General features: G+C 46.2%; 1 long non-coding RNA gene across 3 annotated transcripts in view; it reads left to right on the top strand.

The window, feature by feature from the left end:
- The window catches only part of LOC108507451, an 83,643-nt gene that overhangs the window by 37,745 nt on the left and 19,873 nt on the right, over window positions 1-26,025 (top strand). The window lies entirely within an intron of this gene.

The following is a 26,025-nucleotide window of genomic DNA, read 5'->3' as shown; positions in this document are numbered from 1 at the left end:
CACTCCTCAGGCTGTGCTGAGCACAGGCCCTTGCTGTGTGTCCCTGGGCAGGTCCCTCAGCTGTGCCAGTGCCCATGACACACAACTTGGAGCTGGTCGTGTCTGGGGTTTATCCCTTGCACTCTGGATTGAATGGTTTTCATCCTGTCTGGTCACCTCGGGGTTATTTTAAGCTTTGGGGGTGTTGACACAAAGGGACCGAGGTGACACGGTCCCCAGTAACACTCAACTGTCAAAAATGAGGATTTGCATATATATAATTCCTCAGGTGATCCTAAAACAAGGAGTAATTTCCATTGCACAGCTGTGGTTTTCAATAATTGGAAGTACAGGCATGGCATTAATGGATAGTTCTATTAATATTTGATTAATATCAATGTATGTTAACATAAAGTGTGCATACATTCTGTAAATTAATTTTAAATGTCTGTATTGTTGTCTTCTGCTTAATTTTGCTCTTTTCATTTATTTTTTTTATATTACTGCTTGAGGCCAACATGTAGGGCAGGGCATGATTGTGTTGATAAAACCAGTGTCGGGTGCCTTTTACCTGCACTGTATGTGTACAACAGGTAGAGAAGGGAGGAGGTGCCTTCAGAGACACCCTCTGCCTGCTGGGGGCTCGGCCACTTCCCAAACTGCCACACTGTTCTGAGCTCAAACCTGTGTTTGCTGTCTCTTCTCAGCCCCTGCCCTGCCCTCTGCCCCAACTTTGATTTCCAGCCATGCAGCCTTGCTTCCTGTCAGCATTCCATGGAGTAAAGTGTAAAAAGCTGACAACTTGGCATTTTTTCCTGCTACTTTGTAATTTAAAGCTAAATATGGCTCTGGGTCTGACTTGGCTTGTTTTGGAATTGCCTCTATTATTTTGGCACCATTTCCCACCAGTGCACCAGGCTGCCATGTGTCTGGGCTGTCAGCTGTCAGAGATGTGACTCACTGTTCACTTCATGCAATACCTGGATTATAATCAATCCATAAAATATGATCTGAATTTCTGTGTGGTGCTCGTGGCTCGGCAGAGCCATCCTGAAGCTGCCACAGAGTGTAACCCAGCTCGCACTCCGAATCCCTGGGAACGGACACACGGGGGCACCCTCAGGTGTTACAGGCTTTCCAGCAGGTTCACCTTGGCTTCACTTGGCTCTTCCAACTGCTACTTAACCCACCAGAATCTGTTTCCCAAGTACTTCCAGAACTTTTCTGCTTCAGTAAGATGCCTTTTATGTATAATGAGTAAGAAAATGTACAAATATGCTTCTGAGTGCTGCAAAAGCCTCGCCAAGCCAAGCTGAACCCCAGGACAGGGGTGTGGGGACTGCAGGCCCTGCTCAGAGGATCAGTTCCTCCTTTTTTCAGGAGAGAGATTCCGTCCTGCCCCCATTTTGCTGGTTCCGTAGCACAATGCAGGTGTTAGTAACTCGTTGCTTAGATGTTTGTGTGACTTTGAGTCAAATGTTGTCTCTAAATGTGTGGATGGTGGTAGTACAGAAGCAGAAAAGTTCATCCTCTGCACGTGTCTTAGGCAGGGGGATAAGCCGAGCGATTTTGAAGTTGTATCACTTGGTTATACAGAATGAAAACTATTCACCAAGTCAGCGATTGCAGGAATTTCAAATGGGTGCTTTTCCTTCATTTCTCAACTCTGAGGAAGGCAGCCAGATTCCAGAAGATGAAAACACTTCCAGGGAAAAGTTACTGGCAGTTTAATAGAGAGAATAAATTTGTAGTTGCAACACTCACAAGAGCAAAAATTGGTGCATTTGTTATTCTGATAGTAGAAGCAGCGTTGTCAAAAATATCAATGTGCTATCAAAAGGGAATTTGCTGAGGAAAAATTATGGGCTTTGGCTGGTGCCTAGAGTGGATAAATTCCCTTTTCATTGGACACCATTGCTCAATGCAGCTTCTGCACTTAGAAGAGGGTCAGGATTTTCCTTAGGACAGTCCAAATGGTCCCATTCGAACATTTTATTTTGTTGCTTCTGGGAATGCAGAGAGGACTGGTCTTGGCAAGCCAAGGAACTGCTCATGGAGCACTTGCTCTTTGTTCCTTCTTGCTCTGCTTGTAGGAAATAACTTGGGCAGCCCCTGGGAGAGGTTATTCCCTGAATTCAGCACTGGTGGATTAAACATAAAAATTAATGTGGGGGCACAGCGAAGGGCCTGTTTATGGTTGTACTTTGCCACATCATCTCCACTGCTCACACTGCACACAGAGTAGAGCTTCCATGGAGAAGTGTCTCTCTTCCATGTGCTGTTTCCAATACAGTGTGTAGTCCATGCCTGGTTAAACAGGATTCCTTATGTAGGTGCAAAACAGAAATATTACTAAATAGTAATAACAATTGTATATGGAATAATGTCCCGTACCTGGTAATGAAAAGGAAAATCCCCAATGAATTTCATTGTTAGGATTTCATTGTTTATTGGAAATGCTCATCAGCACATGAATGCTTGTACAATAACCCAAACGGACCAGAAACAGGGATATAGTTCACCAGGATTCAAAAAGTAGGAATATGTCCATCATGGACTTCTGGATGCAAACAGAGATGTCACTTCTGTGCACAAAGTAGATGAGGATGCTGTGAAAAGCATTCACATATTCTTCCATGTTTTCTGACAATTTTCGTGTTAGGGCTGGATGTCTGCAGTGGTACAGAAACTGCATGGAACACTCACATGAACTATTCTAAACACGGTACTTCTTGTTTTGTCTGGAATGGAAATCCAAATATGTCACAGCAGAAGCTCTTCACCAGTGCAGCCCTTCAGCAGCACCAGAGCTGTGTGGCAGCACACACTGCATTTCGGGGATGCTTTTCCAATGCATGTGTTTCAAATCGAGCTGCCCAAACTCATGGTGGTCCCATGGTGAGACAAGTGGAGCCCTTCAGGTGACAGATCTCTGTGACACCGTGAATGCTCTGTGAGTGTTCAGTGGTGTGGAAGCCACGGGTGTGCAGGCTGGGTGTCTGTCAGGAGGCAGGTTTTGGTGTCAGTGCTGCTGGGACAGTGTGGCACAGATCAGGCTGCAGGTCCTGCCCCTCAGCTCGCTGTGCTTTGCTGCCGTGCCCCTTTGGCTGACACAGCCCTGCAGTGACCCCAGGGCTGACCCAGTGCCCGGTGCCACACAAGGACTGGCTTGGCCATCCTTCCAGGTGGGCACACGGCCACATTTCCCCAACAGTCGAGCCGCTGTGGCTGCTGATAAGGTGTCTGGAAGGTGGGAGGTCTTTTCAAGGCTGCTGGGGTGCTGCAGGGAGGAACTGCCTGGGCTGGTGGTTCTGTGTGACTGAACAGTGCTGCAAAATTAACCCATTCCTGTGCTGGAACCAAATTCCTGTCATCCCCGTGCTGCCCTGTCACTGGCAGGGAGGTGATGGAAAGCAATTAGGAAAGCCAGGTGACAAGTTGGGTGACTTTGTAATGGACACAGGGTGGCAGACACGTCTTCTTGTAATCTCAACTTTATCAGCTTTCAGAGCATATCGACCCTGTCCTTTAGAGACGTGTATCACTTAAGCATTTCCTAAGCAGTCTTCCTTAGCCACAGCATCTCCCCGTTCCTCGGCATGCTCCAGCATTTACACAGTACATTTCCTTCCTGTCGCAACATCCTGGAGCTATTTCTTCAGAGACAGATTCTTTGAGTTTGTGCAAATCCAAGAGTGTTCAGCACTGCAGGAGAATCGCTGAGGCTGCCACGGTACTTCTGGCTGCACACACCACATTCTGTTCATTTCTTTCACCTTCCAAAACCTATTTGGAAAGCGCCCTGGCAGTGGTTTAAAAATGTTAGCACGTTGTCAGTCAGTATGTTGTCAGAGCTGTTCATTTGTCCTTTCTTGCTTACTTGGAGCTTCGAAACGATTAAAGAATGGAGCTGTTCCAGAAGCCTGTAAATTCTGACAGGTTTTTCGCTGCTCCCTGTTCCCAGTTGGTTTGGCCAAACTCAGCAGCAGTGAGCAGATACACAGGTAGTTCACATACACAACTTTCTCCCTGCTTTCATATCTAGTTCCATGCTGGAGGAGATCCCCTCCACTGTTTGGAGCTCTGTGTGCTCGGTACAGTATTTCTGTGGTGAAAATGAGTGCTCAGTCTGAGTCCTCAGGTGCTCACAGAGGTGCCTCATCTGCCCCGGGCTGGCTGCACTGCCTGCAGAGCTCCCAGTCTGCTACCAGACTCCCCCAGGTGCTGTGAAGTCACCACATATAACTGAACTGAAAGGGGGAATGTTTTTTAGGAAGCCCCAGGATCACTGCTGATACCAGTGGCCACTGTAGAAGAAACAACATCTTTGTTTAAACAACCCTTTTACTACTGGAGGTCATATGTTCTCTGAGACAATCCAAGCAATGTCTTCGTCACAGTCAAGAAATGCTGTGGAAGAAGCTCTGAAAGAGCAATTAGAATGGATCTCTCTCACACTGAGTGCATTCTCCCATTCTCATGCTCTTAAACTTGACATTTGAGGCCACATTCCAGCGCGGTTGTTCAAGAGCAGCCGTGGGGTTTGCAGGGCAGAGCTGTGATCTGTCATGCTTCATCCATCCTTCCCGTGCCCTGCTCTGGGAGGGCAGGGCTGGGCACATGATAAGGGACAGGGAGGGCTTTATTTGCTGTTTGTGTCACTGACAGCTACCACAGGAGAATGAGGGCTCAGCTGGCCTTGCCTTGCCCCGGGGCTGCGTTGGGTGACTCGGGAGCTCCCTCCCGCTGCTGTGCACAGCAGTGACTCCTGACCATCGGATTCCAGGGGCTGCACAGCCATGTGGCCCTGCAGAGACAGCCCACCCCTTCCCTCTGCTGAATGCAGAGCCACAGCAGGGCAGGAGAGCTCCCTTCTGCACAACCCAAGTGTTCTGTAAACTGTTCAAATGATCTCCTGTGCCAAAATAATTTGGAAGTACATATTCCAGCAATAAAAATAGTAGTTCTGTCACCCTGTTTGTCTTTTTCCATACAAAGCGGAAGCTTGAAAACATGTGTTTTGTTTCTTTGGAAAAACATCAAGGATTTATTTTCTTTTTGCTGACTTTTAAACTCAACAGCCAGTGTACTCAACCAAAACAGCAGAAGATACCGAAATGAATGGGAAAGGACAGTCCAAACCATCTCACCCTCCTTCAAGGCCTACTTGTGTGCAGGGGCTCTGTGCTCTAAACACTCCGTGTGTTCCAGCCTCAGTTGTCAGGGCTCCTCACTGCCTGTGCTCTGGGGATGCGGGAGCAGATGGTGCTGGAGCTGTGCCAGGCCGAGCTTTGCACTGAGCGGGGACAAATCAGTGTTAACGTGGCTGCTGAGGGGACTCACAAAGAACTTCCTCAGGGCTTTGCAGAAAACGCTGCTTTCACTCCCTGTCTGAGAGTTCTGAAAAATTTCAGGACACCTGTGAAACACCACAACAATCAGGAGTTCAGTACAAAAAGAAATTGTGTCTTCGTCCTAAATTATGCCTTCATCCACTGTTGCAAGTTCATCAAATGGCCAGTAAGGATTCTGCAGTGTGAAATCTGATGGAAACAACTTCTCCCAAAGAAAATCACTGTGTTTGCTTCTACCCTCAGAGAACAGTTTTCTCTAAAGTGAACAGCAAGAGTTATAATTTTTTTACATTTCATCTTCTTGCATGGCAGATCAGATTTCTTAAGAATCTTTGGTGAAGGATCCCAAGAACAGCATTTTGAAAATGCACATGCACTTCCAAGGAGGTTCATCCCCAGTGTCCTGGGCCCTGGCATGAAACCATGGTGTGACCAGCTCACAGTGCTCATTGCTCCCCACGCTCCAAAGGGCCAGGTTTAACAGCAAAAAACCTTAAGACTTTTAAACACCTACAGTTTATGAATGTGCTAATATATGATTGAACTTATGTGTTCTGACACCAGGCCTTCTCTGTTAACGCTTATGTGCTTAGATTTAATTGGGAAGGGAGCTAGGGAGAAGGAAATAAAACTTTACAAGGATTTTTTTTTCCTTTAGGTCATTTTCTCCTTCCCTTATAAATTAAAATCAATACATGGTTGCAGGACTGGTTGGTATTAGGGTCAGAGTGAAATCTGCATTTGGCATGAAGGAATTGGTTGTCAAAAGTGTTCACAGTGCAGCTTTCCAGTTGCAGGGATGATGGCTGGGAATCATGGCTGGGAATCATGGCTGGGAATGACAGCCAGGCCTCACACTGGAGGACTGTGTCTGAGTGAGATCTCAGCAACTGGAGCTAAAGGTGGTGCTGGTGGCTCTGCAGCTCACTTTTATGAATAGAAAAAAAATCAAATTCATAACTGATTAAAACAAAGCTAAAAGCAAAGAGCCAAACCACAGCATCCCTCTTTCAGCAAGACTGACCACAATGAAAACTGAAAGCCCAGTGTATATTGATTTTCACATGTGTGGTGGTTACACACTGTTAATCATCTCCAGCAGATAGCAAGAAGTTTTATTTTAAAATCTTTTGTGTGCTTTTATTTAAAACACTGTAAAATTGAATGTTCAAAACTTACCCAAAAACATCTGTAGGCTTCAAAAGGAAAAATATCTCAGTCCCTTGTCCAGATGAGCACAGCTTTGCAGACTGGCCACTGGAAAGGAGGGGCTGGGCCTGCTGAAGCACCCTCAGCAGGTGACCTGGGCTCGGCCACCGTGGCCAGGCTCTCCAGCTCCAGCAGTGCTCTGCTCTGAAACCACTCAGCGGGGTGTTTAAACTGTTCACTCTCAAATCTCACATGGTTTCACAAGGTAAACACAGGAAAAAGTTGACCCTTCCTTAAAAAGCAGCTAATGAAGGAAAGCAAAACTAGGTGTCATAACTGCCTGTTATCCAAAACACTCAGTTCTTTTACTCCTTTTGGCATTTTCTCCTAATAGATTCTATTGTCCTTCTGGAAAACGTAGGCAGCCTGGATTGTAAAGTCTGCATCCTAAAGAGGGTGGAAGGACCCTAATTAACCAGAAACACAAGTTGCATTCTTGGAAAGGATGCTCGGTTAAGTTTTGATTAGGAAGAGATAAAGATGCTCCTTCGAGGAGCCTAAATACTAAAAATAGCACAGGCTCTTTCAGGGTGACTGTATATTACAGCAACACTCCAAACCATAAACTACTATCCCATTCTAAAGGCTGGTGCTCGTTTTCCGTGGCTGAAGCTCGGTCTGTGAGCAGTGCTGGGGGTGTCAGAGTGTCCCCCGTGGGAGCTGTGTGTTCCCACCACGGCACTTTGGTGCAAGCAATGACTGGCAGGCGTGTTGGCAGCCACAGGGAGCAGCCATGCCCTGCATGCTGGGAACACACAGCAGCACTGCAGGGCCCTGCTCCTGCTGAGGGGCACACTGTGCCTTGAAGCACTGTTCTATTCAGAGTTAATACTTACCAAAACCAGTCTTCTGAAAGAGTTTATAGCAATAAACTTATATGGCAGTGCTGCAGAATGTCCCCAGTAAGGAGCTTTAGAAAAACATATTCTTGGGTGTATGCTGCAAAGGAAATAATGCCTTGAAATAATTAATTAATCAATCTCTCTTGGCTGCATGGCCGTAGGTTTGCATGTTCTGTGAATAAGTGTGTTGCCCAGATGGTGTTTAAACGGTACTTTGAAGCTGATTGTCTTGAGAATCTCTCCTGTAGTCACCAAAGGAGGTGCTGGCCTAGGATGCAGTTGTACAGGGTGTTATTTGCAAGGCAGCTCCATGTCCTGCCTCCTCACAACGGGAGTCAGTTCAGTCTTACACAGAGGGAGGGGGAGGGAAGGAGCCACAGCATAACCCCAACCCCAGACACTGCTCCTCTTTTCAGTCTGGTGCCTGTCTCCAGTGATGTCCCTTGTCCCTTCCTCCCACCTGGACCAGGAGCAGGTCATGTCCCTTCCTGAAGTGCTCAGTGCTGAGCACTGTCTGCTGTGAGTGATGAAAACAGCAGAGCCTTCATACACAGGTTAATTTGGATACCTTTGGGGAACAGTTTGACATTTTCTTAATGTGCAGATAAAGTATTCTTTGTGTCACTTTTAAAGACAAACTAAAGCAGTTTTCAGTTGGGAACCAACTGCAACCTGTATCTTTTGTTCTTTAAAAAGACCTTAAGGCCAAGCCCCAGTAACCCAGATCTGAGCACAGCCGAGGCCCGGAGCCTGGTGCTGTGAGTAACCCAACTGTGACTAATGGCAGAAAATCCCCAGGGTGTAAATTCCCATCCAGCATGAAGGGATTACAGTCCAACCCTCCGTGATGGAATGATCTTGTCACAGTGCACAACCTTTAAAACAATATGGTGCCTCACAGCAAATCTGCTGGTACAGGTAATAGTTTTGCATTTTCATTTTGTCTCCATGCAAACTTTTAACAGAAACATCCCCATTCTCAGCCTGTGTTTTAGTTAGCCTGTGTTTATTGAACTGGTCAACATTAAATAAAATTAATGAATACGAGTACTAAAGTTATTTGTAATTTATACAAAGTCAGAAATTCAGAACGCCAAAATCTGGAATTAGTTGGGGGTTTATGAGGTGCCTGAGAATTCAGGTTAATGCTGAATATGAAGAGTAATGTTGACAGAAAGTGAATAATTACAACCAGGCAACATATCAGGGGTTTGGGGGGGTAAAAATGATCATGCACAGACTCGTGTGTTTCTTTTGCCAGCACAAAAGTCTCTCTCCAGGCCTCTTTCCCCTTCCCTTCCTGTTAACTGATCTGTCCCCTGGGTGCTTTGGCTGTTATCTCAACACATGCAATATTTACCCAAATGTCACATCTAATTGTACCTGCTAATGCTCCGTGGTGAGAGATGAGGAGTAAAAAGGAGGTTCCTTTCACCTGTTCCAGCAGCACAGAACAGTTTAAGATGCAACCTACATTTTATGGGGTGGAACACAGAGAAAAGGGCATCTTCTTCATATAGATAAATACTCTTATCCAGTGTTATTCTGTTGACAGCAGCATTCTCACAGACTGGGACATACCTGATTGTATCGGAATGCAGTTTAGAACATTCCAATATTCAGTCTGGAACCAGGCTTTTAGATACCAAAACGCCAAAGATTATTTTTCATGGGAAGGAGGGAATACGGAGCCTGTGCTTAACAATACTGTGCACATCCTGACACTTAAACTCACTTCTTTGAAGCAATAGGATAAATCCTGGGTTTGATAAGCTCAAAAGGCCAAAAATCCAACAATTCAAACCCAAGCATGTCAGTGTGGGCTATTTTTGAAAGGCTTACCTTGGAAATGTCTGGGCAGGTGCTGCTCATAAGAGCCACCCCATTATCCCTGCAGCCTTGTGGGACCAGGGCAGGTCCAGCTAGGCTGGCATCAGCCCAGGATGTTTGCCTGTCCAGGCCTCCCAGCTGAGAACTGTGCTGAGGATTCTGTTCCAGTTGTTACCAGTTCCTGCCGGTCCCATCACTGAAGAGTGTGGCTTTCCTTTGGCCCAAGTCTCTGAGGCTTAACTCAGTCGTAGGCAGAGCTTTCAGTAACTCACCCAGCAGACACTGGATGGAGCCCTACTCTCTGAGGATAGCCTTCCAACTGTATCCGATGTGGGAGCTCGGATCAGAGAGGAAAAGCCACCTTAATGAGTCCTTCGGGCGTTTTCTCAAGAAAATGTAGGGTCTATAAATAGCGTGTGGAGCAGCAGCTGTGGCTGCAGTCCCGGGCAGGGACCGTGCCCAGCCCAGGCAGGACGAGCTTTTCTCTGGGGCCGCCGGGAGAGACGGCGGGTCTGGGCTGGGGAAATGCCTGAAATGAGAGGCAACGATAAAAATAAGCTCCTTCCAAAATCGCTCAGTGGGGGTTTGATTGCACTGCAGAGGGGAGTTCCTCTGGAGCTGGCTGCAGAGGGAACGGGACTGGGAGCCAGCAGCTGAAGCCCCCAGGCACAATGACAACATGTTTTGGAAAGTTCTGGATGAAGCCTTTTGTTTCTTTATTATTCTGTGGTTGAGCATATGCTTCTGCTGGAAACGCAGTTTTGCTTCATCAACCACACTCGTTTATTTATAGATTATTTTTTTAATCAAAATTATGGACTAGCTTTGCCAGTACTTATTACACAGAAATAAAGTCAGGACAAAGCTCTTTAAAGCTATAAACATTTTCAGATCTTTCATTGGTATATTGATAGTTTAATTCTTAGAAAGAAAAAAAAATTGGAAGCATAAAGGTAATGTTTCAGGGAGGAAGGGGGGCAATGTAAGTAAAGGCATTTTTGAGGTTCCTAATTTTCCTTCCTCTTTATGCTTCCCCCAGGTGGGCAGTGGCAGCATCTGTCTCTGGTCAGAAGGGCTCACAGGGCAGTCAGTGTGCCAGGGCTTGGGCCAGCACTACAGGACACTGAACTGCCTCGGCTGGGTGGTTCTTTTTCATTGCCTTGAGATCTGGGAGATTGGTTTTATTAGGCCCTGATATTTTAAAGGTAGCCTGGTGTGGCTGGTGCTTGTTTTGGAGATAGATTGGCTGATGGGTTTCTGCTTGTGGCATTCCATTGATTACTGGGGCCTTTAATTGGCTCAGGGGCTGAGCATGGAACCTCTTGGTGATGTCAATCTGCTGCTTATATTATAGCTGAAACACTGCCAGCCTGGTTTATAGAACAATGTCCTGCATTGCCTGGACATTGATTTTCCTGCAGATTTTCCTTTAGATTATATTGCCAAGTGAAGAGTTGCACACACATAATGGAATATCCCAGGCTGGGTCCTGTTCTGCATCCAAGGGAATGTCTGTGAGGTATTTTCCAGTGTAGCTGAAGAAGGGGAGTCTCAGTTCTCCAGTAACATTCTCTCTTCAAGCACAGAAGTCCCTGGAGAGTCTGGCAGAAGCAGTCACAGACAGGAGTGTGCCCACTGCAAGGCTGAGGAGAGCAGGAGTGAGCCAAGAGCTGCAGGGGAGCACCTGCTCTGCCTCCCGTTCCCTGCTCCTCCTGAGCTCTGACAGCATTCCCTCACTAACAGGATTTTACAGAAAGCTCATGTCTACTTTGTCCTCTCCAAGTGCTGCAAAGTGTTTGGTGATGGTGGCACATAAAGGACAGGGGCCCAGAAGTGCACAAAAGCTGTTACAAATTTTTGAACACTCAAAACCATTACTTGTGTCATTCCTTAAATTCCTGGTCTCTGCATGGGACCTGCCAGGAGGCAGCTCAGCTGTTCAGCTCCCACCTCAGTGACACAGTCGAATATCTCTGGCAGTCTCTTCAAACTAATTCTTTATCAGCCTAAGCATCTTCAAATGATTAGATATAAAAGCAATTAGCTGCAATTCCATATGCAGTGCTGCAGCCTGAGTTAGGAAAACATATGGACACCCCAAACTCTAATGAGCAGGCATTGTCTTCAGAGAAGGGAAAGATGCCTTCCTTTGTTCTGTAATCCTGAAGTGAATGTTGATCAGAACAGTTCCCATTTCAGCCAGTCTCGCTGGGGTTCAGGGAAACACAACATAGTGGTGTGTCAGTTCATTCCCAGCTGGACACCAACCCCAAGGGTACAGTCCAACGTGCCACTTGGCAGATGCTCTTCTGGGCAGGAGATCCAGGAAAATGGGAAGTATTAGTTGCCAGATTTCCTCTCATTCCTTTAGCATGTTTCCTCTGGATCCCTGGAGCTGGGAGGTTGTTGGGAATTCTGTCTGCAGTGGGCTCTGCACAGGGATCTCCCTGTGACAGGCTGAAAGCAGAGCTGTGGCTGCTGGGCTGGCACAGGGGCAGCTGTGACCTGCACTGTCACCTGCCTGCAGGGCAGCTTGGTTTGTCCTGATCTCTAATTGATAAATCTACAGCAAAACCAACCCCCCAGGGACAGTGTGAGAGTGTCACAGCAGTGTCAGGGGTGGGATCAGCTCTGACTCACCAGGAGGCAGGAAGGAAGGAAGGAAGGAAGGAAGGAAGGAAGGAGGGAGGGGTGTGGGTCTGCCCCTGATAGCCCCCAGACTCAGTTCAGCTCTTTGATGAGGCTCCCGCTGAAGTCCCAGCTCCTGCTCTTTTTCTGTTTTTCTACTTCTTTCTTCTATTTTTAATCATCAGGCTGTCCAAACTTCCTTCTCCGGGAGGCACAGGAACCAGGGCTTCCTTTGTGCACTCTGCTGTCCTGGTTTTTAGTTCCAGGAAAAGTAAGTTTTCTGGGGAAAGCCAGAGTGAGATTTCTCAATCATTGACACTTGGTGTGCTTGTCTGTATATCAAGGGCCTGTCAAGACCTGCCAAAACACTATTTTAATTGTTCTGTGAGACATTTTATCCTTAGGGTCTGTCCCTGCCTTGAACTGAGATCACCCTGGAGGAGTAAACCCCAACCCAAGTTTGATACTTCAGTGCTGCCACAGACCAGTAATTACAGCTCTTATTCCAACTGAAGCTGTGTCATTTTGTCTTCCATGGCAAAACCAAATCTGCTTCACCTCACAGAATCTTTTTTTCAAAGCAAATCCTGTTAACTGAATTATGTGTTTTCTTTCATGTCTCTTCTGTGCTCAGGAATATCAAATTCAGTACACAGTTATTAGTAAGTATTTGCCTGTACACTGCTACTGCCAATGCTTAACACACAAAGCAGGCAAGTTCTCATTTGAGGAATAAATACTGAGTGCAAACTGTAAATGTTTTTGGTGAAATGAACGTCACTGTTGTTAAACTGGTATTGCCATGTACTAATGGAATTCTGTTGCACAGTTTCTGTATGTGATGAATTACCACTCTGATGCTTTGCTTCTAGAGAGCTGATTTGCCACATTCAAGGAACATTCAAGGTAACTGAGGTGTAGTTTCAAACCTCAGATCAGGGACAGAAGCTCGTGAGGCACTGTCCTACCTTTTGGAGAGTAGCCAATCTCAATATGGAAAATGTCTGTTTTCCTTCTGGGGACCATCCAATTGCTACAGCAGTTACTACATGAGTAAGATTAAAGAAACATTTTTCAAGATTAGCAGGAGAATAAAGAGCTAAATAAACCCTTCAGTGAATTTAAAATGAACGCAAGGTGAGCCAACAAAAATGGAGAATGAGCAAAGATCTAACTATTCCATCTGGACATTCCCAAGCCAGGAGGGAATGTCCCCCTGTCAGGGGAGGGGTGGTGTGGAACAGCTTGGCTCTGAGCAATCCCAGCGGGTTCAGCACAGTGCAAGTGCTGATCAAATCCACATTTCCCAGCAAAACCATCTGCAACGTGATTTGTGTCTTGCCTGACCAGAATGTAATGAGAACACACTCGTGTGTGGCAGGAAACGAGTTTCTGTGCCATTGTTGACAACATCAGTGATTCTTTCCATACAATCAGAAAATAATCATAGTGCTGCCCAGGTAGAGAGTGGAAATATTGCAAGCTGAACTGCCTTTGAGATCTCTGTACCGAAGGGATGGAGGCAATGCAGCCCTGAATTACCACAGCACTGCAGCCACGACCAGCAGTGCCCAGGGCACGACAGGAGGGACAGACCCGGGGGGCACAGGCCCTGCCTGGTTGGCCCTGGGGGAGAACATCTCACAGACCCCTCAGAGGCCATTCCTTCAGCATCTGCACATGCAATAAACGTCTGAGGAGGACTCTGGGTTCTGAATGGAACAGCTGCACTGTTATTAGAAGATTCATAAAACCTACAAAAGACCTCATGAATTTCTAAAGCCTCTGAAATGAAGAGTGTGCAGAATAACATCTGCTCGTCTTTCCTGAGGTCTATTGTTGCATCTGCCCTGACAAAGAATCCCAAAGAATGCGTATTGTTTGTATGTTTTCTAAACACTTCATGAGACATCATTTCTAACAGCTCATTTGAATCTCCAGGAATATCCTTTCATACAAATTCCCTCTGCAGTCAAATGGGAATTAAGAGGAAAATCTGTTCTTGTTTAATATTTGAAAAAGAAATCTGTTGAAAATCAAATAATTGCAGTTGTTGAAGGCATTGATGGGAATAGTTGGGCACCAAATGCCTGGTCCCTTTCTGTGATTTTCCCTTTTCCCCTTTTTCCCTCATCTTCCCTCTGAGGATGACACTAGCTTTTGCCATCACTAGTGACTGGGGGAGGGAGAACACACGGAATTTTCAATGCCTGTAAAAACCTTACAGGGCTTCAGCAGTACTGGAATATTGGCATGACGGTAACAGGAGTGTTCACGAAGAGATTGCAGGGAAATGTATCATCTTTTCCCTCTTCAAAATATTCCAAACAATAGCAGAGGCAAGAATGGTAATCCTGAAAGCAAACTGAACTCCCTCTTATTGATTTAGCTTCTGAACAAACTTTAGTTCTTCATTCTCCCCAAGAGTTATCCAGGTCAGGGGGTTATTTGGTGAGATGGAAGATTTTCTCTGGAGAAGCTTGGAAAAGGCAGTGCTGTAAGATAAGCTTTATAAAATCACTGAGCTATCTGAGGGTCATGTTGGTAAAATAAAAGTCCTCCCTCTGCCAGAAAAAACAGTGTCCTTCTCCACTCCATCCCCAAGGTCAGTGAGCAAACAGAGGCTTTGTTTAATGTTAGACCAACATGATTACAGGACTAACAATGTTCAAAAGAGGCAATGTGAAGAAAACTTAGAACATTGGAATTTTCTAACTGGACAATTCTGGCTTCCTTCACTATGATCTTGTGAGTGTATTGGCTGAGCTTGGCAAGGTACTGGGAGTTCCCTCTTGACTGGCATTTTCTAATTGTTCCGTGACCTTTTCTCCTCTCTCTCTCTTTTCTTCACGCTCAAGTCAGTGCTTATTAAAATGAATTCAGATTTTTTTGATGTAATTAATATTGATTACTGTAGGCAACAGTGCTGAAAATGCAGTTTATTGGCTGTGCTGCCTCACAGACCGTCACACAGAACCTGGAATTGTAGCTCAGAGTGGTGGGATCCCTTTGGGATCTGCACCTCCAGTCTACTCCAGATAGGTCCTGTCTCTTGGAATAGGATAACATTTGGAACATGACAAATAGGATTAAATATAATTTTAATATAATCCAGATTGATAATACTATTTTAATGTTATTTTTTGAATGTGCATAAATATTATTTCAATATCATCTCTAAGTTAGGCAACAGGCCTCTTTGTCACTTTGAATAATTGGTAATTGAAAAATCTTTCCCATCTGTTTATAATAAAAAGCATCTGTTCAACATCTGCCAGAAAAGTCTTTGGTGGAAGAGAATCTGTGGATTAGGGAAAAGGCCTCTGTTCAGAGGGCAGGAATCATGGGGTGCACCTGCATTATCTGCCTGTTCTAAACACACTCACTGCCAGGGACGGTGCCTGGCAGGAGGAAGGGCTCCAGCTCTGCCTCAGCCTGGCACAGCACGTCCTCCTCTCCAGCCTTTGTCCAGCTCTGCCTGGATTTAATCTATTATTATAGCAACATTAATGAGAATCACACATTCGTCCTTTAATCACACCACATTTTATTATTAATATTTATAATTTTATATTTTTAATATTTCTATAAGTAAATTTACATTTTATTTTGTCCATTCATACTATAGAATATTCTATTCCGTCTTCCATTGGCTCACCTACATAAAGAACTCGAGGGACTAAATAAATCATGATATATTCTATAGTACATGATTCCTCTGATGGCTTTTGACAGCAGAATTAGGAAGTTTGCATATTAATCACCTGCAAGCCATGATAACCATAAGGGTGGCCTCAAGGATGCAGACAGATCTGTACTTGGAAGTGTGTAACTCATTATGTTCATATAGAATTTCAGTTTGATCTAGAAAGATCTCTTCAAAATTAATTCAACTGAAAATTTCACACACAACCACTGTGTTCTGTACAGCTCAGGCCATAATGAGCAGTCCGTGGAGTTTGTCATCTCACCTTCCCTCTGATGATGACACGGGCTGGGTTTAATGTGTAGGACAAGGGCTGCAGTAGAAAGCTGCTCTCTGCAGCCATCCTCCCCTGGTGTACGCTGAGAACCACGTGCTGGTTTGGGCCCTCAAAGGCTGTTAAATCCTGTCTGCATTTATGTTTCTTTTCATCCCTCTGCTACAGTCACAAATGCTTTTGTTACAATGGAAATCAAAGCAGGGAGGTGACACGTCTGTCTGCACCGGGAGATGACACACACGTGTCTGAACCTTTTCCACTCAGTCACATCCTCCTTCGAGCCACTGGGTAGAAAACACCTTCAGCTCTAAGGATCAGGAGTCCCTTCTGCTGCCTCCCTGTGACAAAGTTGTGCCTTTGGTCCCTTAGTCAATGGCAGAGCCAAACACACAGAGCAGAGGCGTGAGTGGAGTAAAAGCTTTGGTAGCTGGAGCAATCAGAAGGCTGCCCTGGGGCATCAGAGGCAGTGTCTGGCAGGTGACAATTTCCATGGCAGCAAACCCAGGCCAAGTTCACGGTGGGGACACTGGAACCCAGCCACCCACAGCTCCAGGTTATCATGTGCAAGCAGCAGACACGCTGACCCAGGGGGCACAAGGACGTCCTGTGAGTGATGTTTATTGATGCAGCTTCAGACCCTCATTCCATGGGATATATTGAACTGCTCAAGTTACACTGCAAAGGAATTATCAAACAATTACAGCACCAATTTGCCCTTTCAGAATTTGATTACATGTTTTGTGTCGTCTTATCCTGTCACTCAGGGAAATCATAATTAGGCTTCCCTGCAGCATAAATGTGAGTGAAATGTGCTGTCCAAGTCAATCAGTGTTGTGAAGAAATTAATCTAACCCACTTCCCGTTCCTAATGAACTTCTCCATTAGCTGTGAGCTCGTCTCAGCTCTGTGCTGGTCAGGCAGAGGAGCTTCAGCAGCTCAACAAGTTTACAGTATAATCTTCTGTGTGGAGATTCCACCAAATAATTTTGGTAAGAAATTTGTTTTCTGTACTGGTTCCTTTTAAGATCTCCATGATTTTCTGCCCCAATCATACAGACTCGAGAAAAAGTAAAATGCTGAGGTGCAGCTCTGTTTTTCTGCTCATTCCCTAGCTCTTTATTCTTCCTACTGTAGTTCCTCTGGCACTGTAGTACTTCTGGTTCTGGTATTCATTATTAATTATTCAGCCATTCCTCCGACAAAGCAGTTGAGTGCAGAGACAGTCAGTTGCTTAGAAGATGCTTATTTAGGTGACAACTCTGTACGTGGCAGTTCAGCATGGAATAAACAATACTGTGGCATCTTCACCACAGTTTCCTATCTGAGTCAGCAAGGAGGGGGTTGGTCTTTATTGCTGTTTCTCTTTAGCATATGATTAGTATTAAGTTTCTTTTCAAGTGTTTTGCTTATGGATGTTTCATGTTAGAGCTTTGGTTTCCAAGATAACATTCTTCCTCAGTGAAAGACAACATAATTTTTCTGACTTGCCTTTTCATCAGTTATGCTGTGACTTCCCCCTGATGGTGTGGGGGGAGGATATTTCATTTCCATCTTAATGGCAAAATTCCCTCATGTGCTGAATGATTGAGATCCTGACCTGACCTGAAGTCTGCTGAAATCAGTGAGCATCTTCTCTTGGCTTTTGTTGTCTTTGGATCAGGCTGTGGAGCACGATCCTGTCCACTGAGGTCAGTGGGAATTCTGTCTTTGATTTCATGGGCGCTGATGAAGACATTTAATGAACAGTGCATTTCATGGTAGCTGGCTGTTTCTCTGGTAAAATGAGCTACTTGCAAAATCTGTGTTTCCTGGGTGCAGAATAACACGGATAACCTGTGTTACGGGTGCAGAAATGAAAAGTCACATGGTTGTCTTCTGGAAATCCAGTGGGCTTCCCCTCCTCTGTTTAGTGTTTCTTTATGACCAACACGACACATATTGCTGTGATAAAGCAATATGATATATCACATATTGATATTCCACATATTGCTGTGATAAAGCCCCATGTGGCATTCAGCAAGGTGAACACCTCATTCCCCTGGGACAGTCAACGACTGAGGAGTCATTCCAAAATGTTTTGTTGGCAGTTTGGATCTAGAGATTAATATTACCTTGATGACAAACATGGTCTTTCCTTTCCCTTTCTCATTCAGAAAGAACTCTCTCCTTGCCTTTTTTTTTTAATGCCTGTGGCCCTACAACTGTAGCAGCTTTTCTGTCCCAGGGTCACGTTATCCCTCTGTTATCCCTTGCTCCTGTTAAATCTCCACAGCTGGCAAACAGAGATGTCTGTGAGTGATTTATTGCCTTTCTGTGCTGGAGCACAGCAGCCCTTGAAGTCCCACAGCCCCAAGTACAGCCTGAGCCTCTGCTCCCCCTCCTCCTGGCTCTGCAGCTCCACAGGAACCCAGTGCTGTGTGTGTGGGATTGCAGGATCAGCACTCCCCTGGGACACAGCACACACCAGGAGCTCTCAGGGGCTCACCAGCAGAGACACTACACGGCACACGCTTGTGGCTTTCTGGGTTTCTCATGTTTCTGGGTTTCTCTTGCCAAAGCAGAGCCTTCCCACTCAAATTCCCATTGCTTGGCCCATACTCAGTATGATCAAGACAAACTACATATTTTCAGACTGAGCACAGCACAGATGCTTTGCTGTAGTTAGTCCCATATTGTAAAGCTACTTTTTTACATCTTTTTTTTTCTGTTCCCATTTAATTCTGGGTGTTCAAAGCAATAGTAAACTGCATAAAGCAATAGACACTGTTAAGAGATGGATGCCCTGAGCCACTGTCCCTACCATCAGTGCTTGGCAGTGGGGGACACTCTGGGGACATCACCCCAGTTGTCTCCTCAAGCCCCTGAGCCATTCAGGGGTACATTTGCATTTCCCTTAGTGATGTCATGTGTTCTGCTGTATGACCACAGTGAGGGGAATTCCCCAGCATTCCTCAGGATGTCCGGCAGCCAGGAAGGTGTCTCATGCTGCCTCCTTTATGAAGAGACCAGATTCTTTGGAGCACATCACTTATTACCATGGAGTCATCAGCCAGACTTAATAGACCAATAGCTTTGATGGGCTTTTATAGCTTTTGTAACTATGTGGCTGTTTGCAACGAGCTCTGGTGCCCTGGAGTGCTGAATGGAGCTGTAAGGGCACGGGGGTAATTCTGCAATATTGCTTTGGCCGCAGGGATTTACTTTGTCATTTAATCCAAAAGTAAGCAAATGGTGTTACACATTCCTGAATTATTTCATGAAGAGCGTGACAAAGTGGTGGTTGTAGAAGCTGCTCCCTCCCCAGGAGTACATTCCTCCTCAGCTCACCAATCCCAGTGACCCTACAAGAGAGAAAACTGTCCCTGGGCTCCAGCTCTTTCTGCTTCTGTGACGGGCTGGGTTTGCTGAGTGATGTGTGTGCAGGCTCACTTGGGAAGTACTAACATTTTTCAGGTTTCCTATTTACAGTTCTTTCCCACACTTTTTCTGTTGGGATGCCTTACCTTAACTAGTTACAGCAGGTCTTTGCCTGGCCCATGATGGGCCATTGTGCACTGAACTGCTGACTGGTCCAGGATCCAGAAAAGGGATTTTGTTGTGTTCTCATCATTCCTTTGGCTGATTGCATCCTAGAGGTTTCGTCTTTGAAGGCCAAGATAAATTTATTAATATCTATTATCTAGACAAATGATTCAGAATACCACTGACCTTTCATTTTTGGGTAAGCAATAAGCCCATTTGTAGCTGGAAAGGTTAATATCGGACCTAGAAAACTCCCACTGGTAAAACACAGAAAGAGGAGAAATTTCCCAGCAGCTGGCCATGCAGTCAGGATATACAATGGGATCCATCAGTCATCTCCAGATGGAAGCAGACAGCCATTAGTTGGTCCTGGGAATGACTGGCTGTTTTCACTGATCTGTCTTAGTCAAAGGCTCCAGACATTGTGATGTCCCAGTGGCTGAGGTGCTGCAGGGATGGGCACTGCACCTTTTGCTGCTGGAGAGCTTCTTGTCTGAACTGGCTCACAGATGAGGGGATGACAAAGAAACAAAGGCAGATGTTTCCTGAAAGTTGTTGTGCCTGCACAAGACTTGAATGGTCCTGCTGTGATTCCACCTTTCCCGATTTGCTTGGACTACCAGGAACGCTGCTGGGCAAATGTAAGTACATCTGTAAAAACAGGGTCTTCTCTGTTTCCTCAAGGCAATCACAGAGCTTAGGACAAAATATTTTGGCAATTTCTAAATAATTATTTCTGTGTTAGCTGAAGGCTGCAGCACACATGCATTTCAGTTACAGTTGGAGGACATTCATCTGCACTAGTTCCAGTTTGTTTTAATGAATTATGGACCATTTTGGTGCTGATCATGGGCATCTCCTTCAGTCTGGATCACCCCCAATCATACTGCTGAAAACCCTGTATTTATCTGCCTCATGGTGACATGTGTTTATGAAAAATGCAACTGATTGTTGTGGTGGTTTGGGCTAGGCCTTCTCTCTCATTTCAGGTTTTTTCTTAGTTTTTTTTTCTCCCTCTTCTCCCTGAGGTTTGGGGGGGGGACTTCTGGTGGTAAGGTTTGGAGACTTGGCAGGGAGCCAGCTTCAAACCATATCATTGTGTATAACACCAGTTGTAGATTCTGACTTGTGACTCAAGTTTCAGTTGTGAATCTAAGTCAGATCATTTAGTTGATAATCTCTGGCTGAGAGGTGATGGCTGGTCTCCCACCCTCTGGGATCATCATTCACTACTGATCTAGTATAGCCTCCCAGCAGCCAGGTTTTATATCTGCAATGCCCCTCCTTGATTTTGCCCTGCTGGCCTGGGCTCACTCTCCCTCCTGGATGACATGGCAAGTTCACTTCTTGCATCCATTTCCAGCTGGGAAAAACTGCTGGCACAGCTGAAGCTGTATGTCAAAGCAGTGCAGGAGAAAGGAAAACCACATGGACCAGCTCTCATCAGTCTGACTTGTTGGCTGCAGTTTCTTCACCAAAAGGGCTGTCCAGCCCTGGCACAGCTGCCCAGGGCAGTGGTGGAGTCCCCCTCCCTGGAGGGATTTAACAGCCCTGTGGATGTGGCACTTGGGGACATGGGTCAGTGGCAGCCTTGGCAGTGCTGGGGAATGGTTGGACTGGATGGTCTCGGAGGGCTTTTTCCAACATAAACAATTCTGTTATTCTATGACTTATCTAACCCCACATTGAATAAACTGTAACTTTCTTTCCCCTTGACAACTTAAAAAATTTTCCTCTTCAGTATTTTATAGGTGTAAAATGAAACCAAAAATAAATAAAATGCCTCTTTTTCACTGACTAGAGAAAATGGTGAGTAAAACCCACTTTATTTCTATCCTGCATTTGTTATCCCAGAGGGATTGTCCCAGGAGCCTTTGTGGTTTCTGAGAGTTTCATTTAAAAAGCTTATTTAAAGTTTAGTTCCCTGAGTTTTGTGAGCCTGAGGAACACAGAGCAGGTTCTCAAAGCCCTGGCTGTTCCCCTGTGCCAGGGGGTTCCCTCACCACAGACGGGGCTGCACAGCCCCACAGTCCATTTGGGGTCCTCTTCAGCGTGGGGGGAGCCTCTGGTGACTGAGGGCATTAATTTTCTCTGTCTGTATTGTTCTTTACTGTCTGTTGTGTCTTTGCCATATGGTCTCTATGTGGTGCTTGGCTTTGCAGCCAGCTGATTTCTGAGTGGTGGTGTGAGCAGCAGGACACGGGCTGGCCTGAGCCAGCTGCTCTTTGAGTGTCACCCCTCGGGGCTCTGGGAGGCTCTTTGGGGAAGGCTGAAGGCAGCAGGGTCCAACTTTGTGCCTTCTTTCTGCATTTAAGGTTAATATGTTTAAGTAAGTTCTGATTGCAGGCATACAGACATGGGATTTTAAGACTGTTCCCTTGTTTAGGCTCATTGCAGGGTAAACTTAATGACTTCATGTTATCTGGAGCAGCACTTGGATGAGACATCTGTGATGAGCTGAAGTTGACCTGCATAGGTCTCAGAGCAAGATGCAGAGCATTTGAATATGCCAACTGGAAAGCCTTTGCTGTTTCCTTTCTTCCCCCTCTAACACTGACAATCCCATAATGTGCCTCTGTGTAGGACTCCGAGGTTCCAAGGAGCAGGAGGTTTGTGTGGCATTAGGCCTGTTAAGCCGTTCAGACAGCCCTGATGTGCCAGTAATCCCTCTGTTCACCGAAGCTGGGCAGCAGCTCCTGCAGCACTGCTGCCTGCTGCACTCCCTGTGCTCAGGGTGAGCAGTGGCTTCATCAGGGGCTGAAATGCTTTGGGGAACATAAGCCCTGGCCAGCGCTGGTGGGAGGCTGGAAGGATTCCTGCCCCCCTCCCATCTCAGGCAGCATCTCTGGACAGGGCTTGGAACAGAACTCACCCCCATTAGAAGCACACACAATTAACTAATGAATTCAGTTTATCCCACGGGTTGAACTGGAGCTGCCTTCTCCCTTCAAATGCCCAAGCCCTCCTTTGTGCAGGCTGGGAATGCAGCTGAGGATGGATTTATTCCAATATCCCCGGAGTTTCAGAGGTTCCTGAGGACTAACCCAGTCTGTTTTGCACCCTCCTGTACCCAACCAGCTTAATTCCAAAAGCTAACCCAGGAGAGGTGACTGTGTGCTCTGCAGGCCACACTGGATCCCAGTTGTCCTTGCTCTCTGGTTCTGCAGGAATGCAGGCACATATTCCAGGAGCAGTTTGCTGACAGAACAAAGCTGGGCCCTCCCAGCTCAGCCCCAGATGTCAGCCCTGTTGCACAGCACAGCCCTTACCACTCCAGATCTGAAGGCCCCTTCACATGGAACCCATCAGCTTCAGCAGCAGCAAAGTCTGGGCCATGTTTTGATACAAGAAAACTCAGAAGGTCCATGCAATTCCTGACAGTCTTCAACTGCTGATGACAAAAATACGACAAAAAAGTCTTTCTCACTCCTCTAGGGATGTAAGTCCTACCCTGTCCCTCCAAACAAGGGAGAAGGTGAATACACAGCTGGCCCTGAACTTAAGGAGTGGATCTGCACTTTCATTAACTGCCTGGACAGTGAATGAGTTCAAATATCCAGAGCACTATTTGTTTTATCTTCAAGCTCTGGAAATTTCATCTTGCTCTGTAATGATATGGAAAAAACAATTCAAGCAAAACAATGTGCATTTACAGAAAAATCAGAATAATAAAATATCAGAATAATATATCCCAGGATCTGCTTAATCCCTGAAAATGGAAGGATAAAGCATTTCTGATACATCAAAAGCAAAGCTGTGTCCAGTAGGTCCTGAGTTTCAGTCCATTTTGGGAACTGTTCAGCAGTGACAGGGGAAGGGCACACACTGCTGGGGTGGATGGGAAGCAGGAGAGATGGTGCAGATTAACATTCTCCTGCAACCAGAGGGGCTCAGCATGTCCAAGTAATTGCCTGCAAATTGGCAGACGGCTGTGGTAAAAGGATTACCATGAATCAAGTGAGATGGCAAGTGTAACAAAGCAATAGCAAGCAAAACCAATATTGCTTTTCTCATTCCAATTAAAAACTAAGTGAACACCAATAGCTTTGAAGCATAATGAGTGACAGCCAGCTCAGAGCTTTTCATGCCAGCTCAGAGCTTCCCCAAAGCTTTGCTTCCCCTTCTCATCTCCCGGCCTGACCTCTCCAGACGAATTCGAAGATGAGCTCTGAGATTGTTCAGAACAAGCTCACCCACGAGAAGGATGTGATGTGGCATGAGATGTATGGCATTTTTGTCAATGAGCTCCGTTGGTCCCTTCATTCTCTCTCTCTCACACTAATTTTAGAGCATTTTCAGTAATAAGAGTTTCCCAAGAGTGTCTGGCTTCTCCTTTCTGTCTCTTTACTCCATTTCCTTGTTAGTTCCTTTAGTTCTCACTCCACTGTTTCCCCCCCCAGCAGTTGGGGGCTATTTTCCAGTGACTGCAGAGGGACTGGTCCTGGGAGCATGACTTGTGCCTGGCTGGGGTCCCCGAGCCAAGCCCTGCCAGCACCACACTTCGAGGAGAGATGGCTCCAGCTGCCAGACAGGACAGGCAGCTGCTGGGAGCAGCAGCACTTCAGTGGCAACAAATCATCCCAAAGCAGTTCTTGGACGAGAGGGAGATGATAAGTGCAGGCTGGTAGGGAGGAGGTTTGCCAGCTGGCTGGGGCAGCAGCACTGCTGGAGCCAGCTCTGTCTCAGCTATCGGGGTAAGGGAGGCAACAGAGGAGTGTGTGGGCCAAGCCAAAGAGATAATCCTGGCTGTGGCAATAGAACATGTCTGGATGCAGGTCGGGGGGGCTGGCCTGTGTGAAGATAGCTGGAAGAGGGTGAATTCCCAATGGATGTACCATTGGCTCAAAACGGCCAATAAATCTGGGACTGCTGGCCAGCTCTTCTCGGCAGGCGGCTCCTCACAGCCTTGAAACTGGAGATGAATAAGGACAAAGGTATCGTGGGTTTGATTAGTTCAGAAATCACTTTATTCCCCATCACTTTGAGGTGATTCCAGCTGACAGCCCTTGCCAGCTGAACACAGCCTCGGACAGCCCTGCCAGCACAGGGTTTGTTCTGGGAGAAGGGAGTCAGTCTAACCCAGTTCCAGCGTTCCAGAACCCAACCTGTGCTCCTTGTGGTTTATGTAGCGGGTCCCGCGCGAGGGCAGAAGGAAAGGCTTTAGACTGTCAGTAGACGTGAAGCAGGAAACTCCCCCCAAATGGCTCCTGCAAGTGCAAAGAAGTGAACCCTGTGCGGGGGTGTTACGGTGTGAGCAGAGGGTAGCTGTGGTGACTCAGTGCAGCCCAGACCTGGCTGTCACCAGTCCTTCACCCTCGGGCCGGGGCGGATGGCAACTGCTGCAGTGCCACTCTGTGGTGGGATGGAGAAGCAGATGCACGGAAAACTTTCCGAAAACACTGACAGAAATGAGGAGCTGCGACTCTGAGCTGTGGTTTAACTCGGCCCAGCTCGGGCACCGGGTGCCCCCATCTCTGAGCCCAGCGACCACCCGGTGTCGGCTCTGCAGGGAGAAGGGTCACAGGCTGACCCGGAGGTGAGTGACCTCCAGGCCCTTTGGCCAAAGTGAGTGGGTGTTCCCAAAGCACTGTTGGAGCTCCCTCCTCCAACATCTTGAGAACCAGGACATGGCCAGCCTTTAGAGCTTGAGCACTTCATCGGCTTCACCCAAGTCTGAACTTGACTTTACTCCAAAGGTTTTTTATGCTGATCAGCTCAAGAATCCATGAATTTCTCTTTTTTAAAGTCAGAGGTGTCACTTTCCCAAAACAAAGCATATTCTTGAATCTATTTCTCAGACTTGAGCTTCATGTTCCCATATCAGGGACCATTATCAATTAATTCTCATGACATCAAAATTAAATCAATTTACAGTCCATGCGTGCCGCATGCACACAAGTGCTGTTCCAACCCTGGCCAACAGTACTGGTGTGATTTCCCTGGCTGCAGAGGAGCATTATTCTTGCAGTATGGCCCTTGCATGGGGACTGGAAAAGGAACAATATTCTGCTTTTATTAGCCCAGATACAGCAGACTTCTTCATGTGGCTAGTATCTGCACAGCTTTGCTGCTAGGACACTGTCAGCCAATATTTACATCATGTCTTGCCCAAGAAATGTTGTATTTGCTGAAAAAACACATTTGCAAATGTAAATGTAAAAAATGTAAAAAACAGAGGCTGGTTTGACAAGAACTCAGTTCATGGACTGCTAAATGTTTCCAACTGATCTGGTCTCAGTGACTCTAAGGTAGAGTCAACAAGATATCACGGCAGATAGGAAGGGACAAAAATGGGGGAAGAACTCGGGGGGGGGGCAAGAGCACACACTGGGGGAAAGCAGGAGCCTGGCAGTGGATGTAGCTGTAGTTGAATTTTGTATTGTCACCAATAAATGTTTTATCTTTAAGAATTACCCAGCAGTTTTACAGTGCAGAAGTGACTGTTTGGATGCTGGTCCCGTAATCTAGCGGGCAGAAGAGCACCGAATTTAAGGACAGCCCAAATGCCCCATTCAGATCTGTGCTCAATCCTTAACTCTGGAAAATGTGCTCGAACACAGAAGGGGCTGGAAAATTCTCATCTTCAGTTTTTTGTGTATTTTGTATCAAAAGAGTCATTTGTGCAATTAGCTGACAGACTTCGAAGATTTACTCTTTGTGCTATATCATTATTTCAGC

This window comes from Lepidothrix coronata, unplaced genomic scaffold (assembly GCF_001604755.1).
Source record: "Lepidothrix coronata isolate B3197 unplaced genomic scaffold, Lepidothrix_coronata-1.0 Scaffold256, whole genome shotgun sequence".
Lineage (NCBI taxonomy): Eukaryota > Metazoa > Chordata > Aves > Passeriformes > Pipridae > Lepidothrix > Lepidothrix coronata.
This window is presented reverse-complemented; position numbering and strand designations above follow the sequence as displayed.